This window comes from Choloepus didactylus, chromosome 1, assembly GCF_015220235.1.
Source record: "Choloepus didactylus isolate mChoDid1 chromosome 1, mChoDid1.pri, whole genome shotgun sequence".
Lineage (NCBI taxonomy): Eukaryota > Metazoa > Chordata > Mammalia > Pilosa > Megalonychidae > Choloepus > Choloepus didactylus.
Window position 1 is genome coordinate 195,221,013 of NC_051307.1, and position 9,070 is coordinate 195,230,082.

General features: G+C 38.4%; 1 pseudogene; it reads right to left on the reverse strand.

Moving 5' to 3' along the window:
• Positions 1 to 4,363: 4,363 nt before the first annotated feature.
• On the reverse strand, positions 4,364 to 9,070 carry LOC119526636 (annotated as a pseudogene).

A 9,070-nucleotide genomic window follows, 5' to 3' on the forward strand; every position in this document is an offset into this window, starting at 1 on the left:
TCCAAACTAATCAACACTAGTATGTCTTCCCCCACAAGATTGCATTAAAGAATATAGCTTTTGGGGGGACATGATATATACAAACTGGCACAACATCCTTAGTTAAATTTATTCCTAGATATTTGGTTCTTTTAGGTGCTATTGTAAATGGAATTTTTTTCTTGATTACCTCCTTGGATAGCTCATTACTAATGTATAGAAATGCCATTGATTTTTGTGTGCTGATCTTGTATCCACCACTTTGCTGCACTTGCTTATTAGCTCAAGTAGATTTACTGTCATTTTTTTCTGGATTTTCTAACTATAGGATCATGTCATCTGTAAACAGTGACAATTTTACTTCTTTTTTTCCAATTTGGATGCCTTTTATTTCCTTTTCTTGCCCAATTGCTCTAGTTAGAATTTCCAGCATAATGCTGAATAGCAATTCTGACCTTGGGCATCTTTGTCTTGTTCCCAATATTGGAGGGAAAGCTTTCAGTCTCTACCATTGAGAATGATGTTAGCTGTGGGTTTTTCATATATGCCCTTTATCATGTTGAGGAAATTTACTTCAATTCCTACCTTTTGAAGTGTCTGTATCATGAAAGGATGCTGAATTTTGTCAAATGCCTTTTCTGTGTCAATCGAGATGATTGTGTTGTTTTTCCCTTTTAATTTGTTAATGTGGTGCATTACTTTAATTGATTTTCTTGTGTTGAACCATCCTTGCATACCCGGAATAAAATCCACTTTGTCATGGTGGATAATTCTTCTAATATGCTGTTGGATTCTATTTACAAGTATTTCGTTGAGGATTTTTGCATCTAGATTCATTAGAGAGATTGGTCTGAAATTTTCTTTTCTTGTAGTATCTTTATTTGGCTTTGGTATTAAGGTAATGTTGGCCTCATAGAATTAGTTAGGTAGTTTTTCTAGTTTGCTAATGCTGCCAGACGGCAAAACACCAGAAATGGATTGGCTTTTATAAAAGGGGGTTTATTTGGTTACATAGTTACAGTCTTAAGGCTACAAAGTGTCCAAGGTAACACATCAACAATCGGGTACCTTCACTGGAGGATGGCCAATGGCGTCCAGAAAACCTCTGTCTGCTGAGAAGGCACATGGCCGGCATCTGCTCCAAGTTCTGGTTTCAAAATGGCTTTCTCCCAGGATGTTCCTCTCTAGGCTTCAGCTCCTCAAAAATGTGACTCTTAGTTGCTCTTGGGGCATTTGTCCTCTCTTAGCTTCTCTGGAGCAAAAGTCTGCTTTCAAAGGCCATCTCCAAAATGTCCATGTAAGCGGAAGCTCCCCTCTCAGTTCCAGTGCATTCTTCAAGTGTCCCTTTTGGCTATAGCTCCTCTTCAAAATGTCAGTCTCAGCTGCACTGAGTTCCTTCTGTTTGTCAGCTCATTTATATGCCTCCAGTGATTTAATTTAGATCCACCCTGAATGGGTGGGTTAACACCTCCATGGAAATTATCCAATCAGAGTCATCACCCACAGTTGGGTGGGGCGCATCTCCACGGAAACACACAAAGAATTACAATCTGATTAACGCTGATACGTCTGCCCACACAAGATTGCATCAAAGATAATGGCATTTGGGGGGACATAATACATTCAAACTGACACAGTTGTGTTCCCTTTTCTTCAGTTTTTTGGAAGAGTTTGAGCAGGAATCCTATTAGTTTTTCTTGGAATGCTCGGTAAAACTTACCTGTGAAGCTGTCTGGTCCTGGGCTTTTCTTTGTTGGTAGGTGTTTGATGACTGATTTGATCTCTTGTTATTGGTTTGTTGAGGTATTCTGTTTCTTCTTGAGTCAGTGTAGGTTGTTCATGTGTTTGTAGGAAGTTGTCCATTTTGTCTAAGTTGTCTAGCTTGTTGGCCTACAGTTGTTTATAGTAACCACTTATGATCTTTTTCTGTTTCTTCAGTGTCCATGGTAATGACCCCTTCTCATTTCTGATTTTATTTGCAGCTTCTTTCTTTTTTTCATTGTCAGTCTGGTAAGGGTTTGTTGATTTTATTGATCTCAAAGAGCCAACTTTTGGTTTTGTTATTCTATTAGTTTTTTTTTTATTTTCCATTTCATTAACTTCTGCTCTAATCTTTGTTATTTGTTTTCTTCTCCTTGCTTTGTGATTGGTTTGCTGTTCTTTCTCTAGTTTCTCCAGTTGTTCAGTTCTTTGATTTTAGCTCTTTCTTCCTTTTCAATGTAGGTGTATAGGGCTACAAATTTCCCTCTTAGCACTGCCTTTGCTGCATCCCATAAGTTTTGATGCTTGTATATCATTTTCATTTGTCTGAAGATATTTACTGATATCCCTTGCAATTTCTTCTTTGACCCACTGATTGTTTAAAAGCATGTTGTTTAACCTCCATATATTTGTGTATTTTTTGGTTCTCCATTTATTGTTTATTTCCAGCTTCATTCCTTTATGATCAGAGAAAGTATTCTGATAATTTCAATATTTAAAAATTATTAAGAGCTGTTTTATGCCCCAGCGTATGGTCTGTCCTTGAGAATGTTACATGGGCACTTGAGAAGAATGTGTATCCCGTTGTTTTGGTATGCAGTGTTCTATATATCTGTTAGGTCTAGTTCATTTATGATATTATTTAGGTTCAGTGTTTCTCTATTGATACTCTGTTTAGTTGTTCTGTCTGTTGGAAAGAGTGGAATGTTGACATCTCCCACTATTATAGTAGAGTCATCTGTTACTCCCTTCAGTTTTGCCAATGTGTGTCTCATATACTTTGGGACACTTTGATTATGAGCATAGCTATTTATGATTGTTATTTCTTCTTGTTGAATTGTCCTTTTTATTATATATCATGTCTTTCTTTATCTCTTATAACATTTTTGCATTTAAAGTGTATTTTGTCTGATATTGGTATAGCTGCCCTAGCTTTCTTTTAGTTACTTACTACTTGTGTGGAATATCATTTTCCATCCTTTCATTTTCAATCTATTTGCATCTTTGGGTCTAAGATGAATCTCTTGTAAACAGCATGTAGAGGGAGCATATTTTCTAATCTATCCTGCTAAGCTGTGTCTTTTGATTGGGGAGTTTAAGCCATTAACATTTAAAGTTACTACTGTAAAGGCACTTCTTGATTCAACCATCTTATTCTTTGGTTTTTATTTGTCAGATCTATTTTCTCTCTCTCCCTCTCTTTTTGTCCTTTAGTTTACCCTTATTAATACTCTTCAATTCTGTACCTTTTCCAGACCTTCCTGTCCTGTTTTTTCTTTCCATCCTTTAGTAGTTCTTGTAGGGCTCGTCTCTTTATTAACAAACTCTGTCAGCTTCTGTTTATCTGTGAATATTTTAAACTCCCTCATGTTTGAAGGACAGCTTTGCTGGATAGAGAATTTGTGGTTGGCACTATTTTTCTTTGTGCATCTTAAATATATTGTACCACTGCTTTCTCACCTTCATGGTGTCAGCACTTAGTCTTATGTGCCTTCCCTTGTATGTGGTGAATCACTTTTCTCTGGCTGCTTTCAGAATTTTCTCCTTTTTGGCATTTGACAGTCTGATTACTATGTGTGTCTTGGAATGGGTCTATTCAGATTTATTCTCTTTGGAGTACACTGGGCTTCTTGGATTTGCATATTTATGTCTTTTATAAGGGTTGGGAAATTTTCAGCCATTATTTCTTCAAAATTTCTTCCTGGCCTTTTTCCCTGCTCTTCTTCTTCTGGGACACCCATGATGCATATATTTGTGCACTTTGTGTTGTCAGTCATTTCCCTGAGACCCTGCTCAAGTTTTTCCATTTTTTTCTCCATTTGTTCTTTTGTTTGTTCACATTCAGTTGATCTGTCTTCTAGCTCACTGATTACATCTTCTGCCTCTTCAAATCTGTGGTTGTGTGTCTCCAGTAAATTTTTAATTTTATCTACAGTGTCTTTTTTTTTTTTTTTGAAATTTAGGATTTTATTTAAGTACAAATTTCATATAGACATTTTACTTCATAAAATATGCCCCATATTGAATAATTTTAAAGATACATAATCAGTTAAATATAATGCTTTCAATCTAGTTTATCCATTATCATGAATCCTTTTAATCCCTGGACACACCTTTGTTTCATCCCTTAAGACTCAATGCAGAAAATGACTGTCCCATAGGGCGAGGCAAAAATGGAAGATAGAAGAGAAACCCAGTAAACAAAGTCTTAGTTATCACTGATGATACTTAGAGGCATTCAGCATCACGAGTGTGGTATTCAAACGTAAATGAAAAAATAAGCTATATGAGTGTGAACTTCATGAAGTTTTTTATATAACATGTATTTCATATCAGTAAAAATTTAACTTCTAGCAAGCTTCACCTAAGTTACTTAACTACTTTTGAGTCCTTTAATACTACATCAATATATGGCTTCCAGTTTCCACTATTTAAAATATTTCTTCATTGTGTTCCTCCTTTTCAAGGTGCCAATATTTACAGTAGGAATGATTTTCTGGGGCTTTAGCCACTGGACAAAATGTTTCATTTCTCAGTAGCTGTTGTGCTCACTGTAAGGAATTCCATATATAGAAATGTTTCCTTTGATCTGGGGAATAATATCTGCTATACTGGTTAACTTGTCAGAATGTGTCCATCCTGTAGGTCAAAAAGCCGAAATCTGATCATATTTCCCACCACACTTCTTCAAATGACTCTGTAAACCCTTAAAATTAATTTGCATCATTGGGAGAAGGTGAAACAATGCACTGCACATGTCTGTAGCGATAAGGGAATTAACTTCTGGCATATTGAGACACTGTAATATTTTGTACTTTTCTTGAGACATGCCCACTTTAGAATCCAAAGCATCAGCAATGGCTAGGAAGACTTTCTCTTTTCCAATAGAGTAAGTGTCACAGACAACAAGAGTATGTGGCTTTAGAGTTACAGCCTCAAAGGCAGTGTTGATGGCAAACTGAATAACCTCTTGCTGAGATGGAAAGGAGTATTCTGGGATGCAATATGTTGTATCTAAGTAAAGTGTGCCAGTTTGAATGTATTATGTCCCCCAGAAAAAGCCATATTCTTTGATGCAAGCTTATGGGACAGACATATTAGTGGGGATTAAGTTGGAACATTTGGATTAGGTTGTTTGCATGGAAATGTGCCCCACCCAACTGTGGCTGATGACTCTAATTGGATAATTTCCATGGAGGTGTTACCCCACCCATTCAGGGTGTGTCTAAATTAAATCACTGGAGCCATATAAATGAGCTGACAGACAGAAGGAACTCAGTGCAGCTGTGAGTGACATTTTGAGCTGAGAGTGACATTTTGAAGAGGAGCTACAACCAAGAGGGACACTTAGAAGAATGCACAGGAGCTGAGAAGAGAGAGTAGCTGCAGATGAGAGACAGTTTGAAGACAGCCGATGAAAGCAAACTCTTCTGCTCTGGAGAAGCTAAGAGAGGACAAATGCCCCAAGAGCAACTAAGAGTGACATTTTTGAGGAGCTGAAGCCTAAAGAGGAACATCCTGGGAGAAAGCCATTTTGAAACCAGAACTTGGAGCAGATGCCAGCCACATGCCTTCCCAGCTAACAGAGGTTTTCTGGATGCCATTGACCATCTTCCAGTGAAGGTACCCAATTGTTGATGCATTACCTTGGACACTTTATGTCCTTAAGACTGTAACTGTGTGACCAAATAAACCCCCTTTTATAAAAGCCGATCCATTTCTGGTGTTTTGTATTCCAGCAGCATTGGCAAACTAGAACATAAAGCTTGTGGACTTTCTGGCCCACAAGAAGGGATCATTCTCTTATGGCATCTGCTCTGAAGTCTCTGGTGTGTAATATGAAAGTTCCATTAGGAAGATAAAAAAGTATCATGACAGTACCTGGACAGTGATTGGCATCAAGCAAAACAACTTTGATACCTTACACTATACATTCAATGTCCACGGGTAATGGATGGCTATATTGTTCTTGCAAATCAAGCTTGTTTTTTCAACAGATTGCCAGTTATCCCACTGCAGTGAACTGGAAATATGAAGTTTTTAGACAATCCAGCATAATGATCAGAATGAAAATGTGTGAGAAAATATGCTGTACAACCTTCAATCAATACATATTGAAAGGCATCAACTGTAAAGCCAGTTCCAGGTATTTTCTTATAGAATGGAAATGTCTTTTTTCTTAATCCTCCTGTGTTAGAAGACTCTGGAATTTTTATACTCCCTTTCTGCTGCCCCCCACTAGCTGATTTTATGAAAACTTGGTCTTTACTTAAATTGACTGTTCCAGATTCTGTATTGTTGATAAAGTAACCTGACTTCTTCTGATGTGCTCCTTCCTGTAGTGAATTTAATTTTTCAAGTCTTCTATAGTGTCTTTTATTTCCATAATATCTGTTATTATTCTATGTATTCTTTCAAATTCTTCTTTATGCTCTTCTAGTGTTTTCTTAATATGTTATCTCTTTATATAAATTTTCTTTCATTTCTTTGAATTGATTCAGGAGATTTGTTTGCACATCTTGGATTAGTTGTTCCAGATTCTGTATCTCCCCTGACTTTTTGATCTGTTCCTTCAACTGGGCCATTTCTTCTTGAGTTTTAGTATGCCATGTGATTTTTTTGTTGATATCTGGTCATCTGATTATCTTTATGATTCTATTCTGAAAGTCAATTTCTCTTTCTTGCCTAGGGTTTAGTTGTTGTCTGGATTTGTATTAGGGTACTGCTTTGAGAGTTGGGTCATCTGTATTTCTCAGCCCAAACATGGCTGGGTACCCATGCAAGGGATGTAGACCAGGTCCAGTGGGCCTGAGATAGGGTCTGGAGAGGCTCTGATAAGCCCTGCAGTTCCCCTGCACTTTCCGGTCTTCCCAGCAGATGGTGCTCTTCAGTGACTTAAGCCTCCTCAGAAGCTGTTTTCCTCCTGGAGCCCTGAGAGCATCTGACTGGGCAGGGCTGAAACTGCAGGTTTCTGTGCAGGATTTCTGGCTCAATGTGGGGCTGTGTCCCCCACTGTACTTGTGGCAGAGGACTCCCCCAGCTGCTCTAGTCTGCAACCTTCCCCCTCAGGCAAGGATTGGGCCTCCAGCTGCTGTTTTCCTCAAGGGTGGGGGATGGGCACCAGGATCCAGGGCTGGAAACACAGTCTCTGTCCACGTTTTCTCAGACTCTTCATCCCTCACTGACCTGGGCCTTGATATGTCCTCCCCAGTCATCTGGGTCCCCAAACAGTTGATTTGGGTTGTTTCTTCCAGCTACTTGCTACTTTTAGGGGCGATTTTGTGGTTCCCTCCCTTATCTTCCATTTTGGAAATTCCTCCTTGCTGCCCTTTTGTGTTCTGCTCTGTCTTGCCATGGGTTCCTGTGGGGTTAGATCTCTGTGTCTGGATATAGGTGTGGATCTGTCTCACTGTTGTGGGAGATTTTATAGCCTGTGAACCCAGTGGGAGGTGGGGTTTGTTCCTGGCTGCTGCCTCTGTGCACTTCCTGAGGTGTGTGAGACTGAATGAGGGGGAGAGGAGAGGACTGGCCTGTCTGGGACAGAAGTTTCCTGCTTGATATTTTTCTCTTTCTTTGATTCAGCATTTGTGGGATCTTTCTCCGGTGTATACCTTCCTCCAGAGTTCTGAACAAGTGGGAATTGTCTTTTTATTCTCTGAATCTCTGGGGAGAGGTTTTCAGTAGCTGTTTACATCGCCATGTTGATGACATCATTCCTTCCTTTGTTTTTTAAAGACTCATTTTATTAATTGCTTTTCAATTAATAAAATATTAACTTGCTTTGGTTTCATATTCTCAGGTGGTTTGTCCTTACTTATTTTGGAATTGGTGGTTGGTTTATTTCTTAAAACTGGGGGTCTATAAGCTGTTGTTGGGTACTTCACTTGTTACTGTTTGGTAAATTATTGTTTTTGCTGGAAATATTCCATCCAAAAATGACTGCCAAGAAATCTGCTATGTGTTTGGCAATTGATTGCACATAAACTTGTGCAACATAGAGCCAGTAGAACACCAAATCTTATGCCTATTATTAGCTCGTAAACTGGAGGCACATCTTTCAGTTAAAATATGCTCACTATCTGGGTACCAAGCAAAATATGTAGAATTAGAGGCCACTGGTTTGGAAATAAGTTTCTAGTTTTTAATATCTCATACTTTCATTTGTGTCTTCAGTTGTCCAAATCCAGCTAGTTCTAATATATGTCCCTGAGAGCTATAGTTGGCTGCATTATGAGGACCAGTTCCAAAGTCAAATACAGGATCACATATCAAGTTGAAAATTGTAGGCTTTAGCAGGCACAAAACCATAAACATCACAAAACTCAGTAGAACTAGAATTTCAAACTACATCATAAATGGAACCATTTTTTGGTAATGGCACTGCAGCACTTTCTCCATTTGTTGCAGTATAGTGCAGTGTTTGTTCTCCATAGTTGGAAGATCCTACTTGTCAACATTTGTACTAGGTATTGCTAATACAGCAATAGCTTTTTTATTTCGTAGCATTGTAACCTTATCAGCCTTAAAGAAACTTTTGTTGGCTAAAGCTACATGAGGCCCACCGAAGTTGGGTACTGATATAATTTAACAAAGGAAGATGTACCTTTACTTCCAAGCAGATAGCCATCTTGTATAGCTGGGGTCCAGATGATAACTCAAAATCATTAATATTTTGCAAGTGCAATTTATTTGCATTTGTATTAAAGTTGTTGTTTTCAAAGAAGTGAACTTCATTGTTAATATTTTGGGCACAAATGTTTCATCTTCTGACTAGGAATTTTGCATTACTTTCTGGATGAAAGACCTTGAACCTTTCCCAGTTTTCACATCATAAAGCTGTGCCATGTTGCTAGGACAGTGTTTTCTGGTGAGAACTCAAGGCAAACCACCTTTGGGAGGTTGAAGGAATACAGAAATCCCTTGTGTGACTGACACCACTGATATTTTTTTCTCTGTTGCCCCAGACAAAGTCCTGTCCTTACTAAAGGTAATAGATTTTGCAGTTTGCCCCAGATTCCACTGAAAACACCACGCTTTCTGTCAGATGTGGTGGTTCATTCAACATGTAGAGTCCTTCTAATCCTCACCAGCAATGGGTGGATGGTGCCAT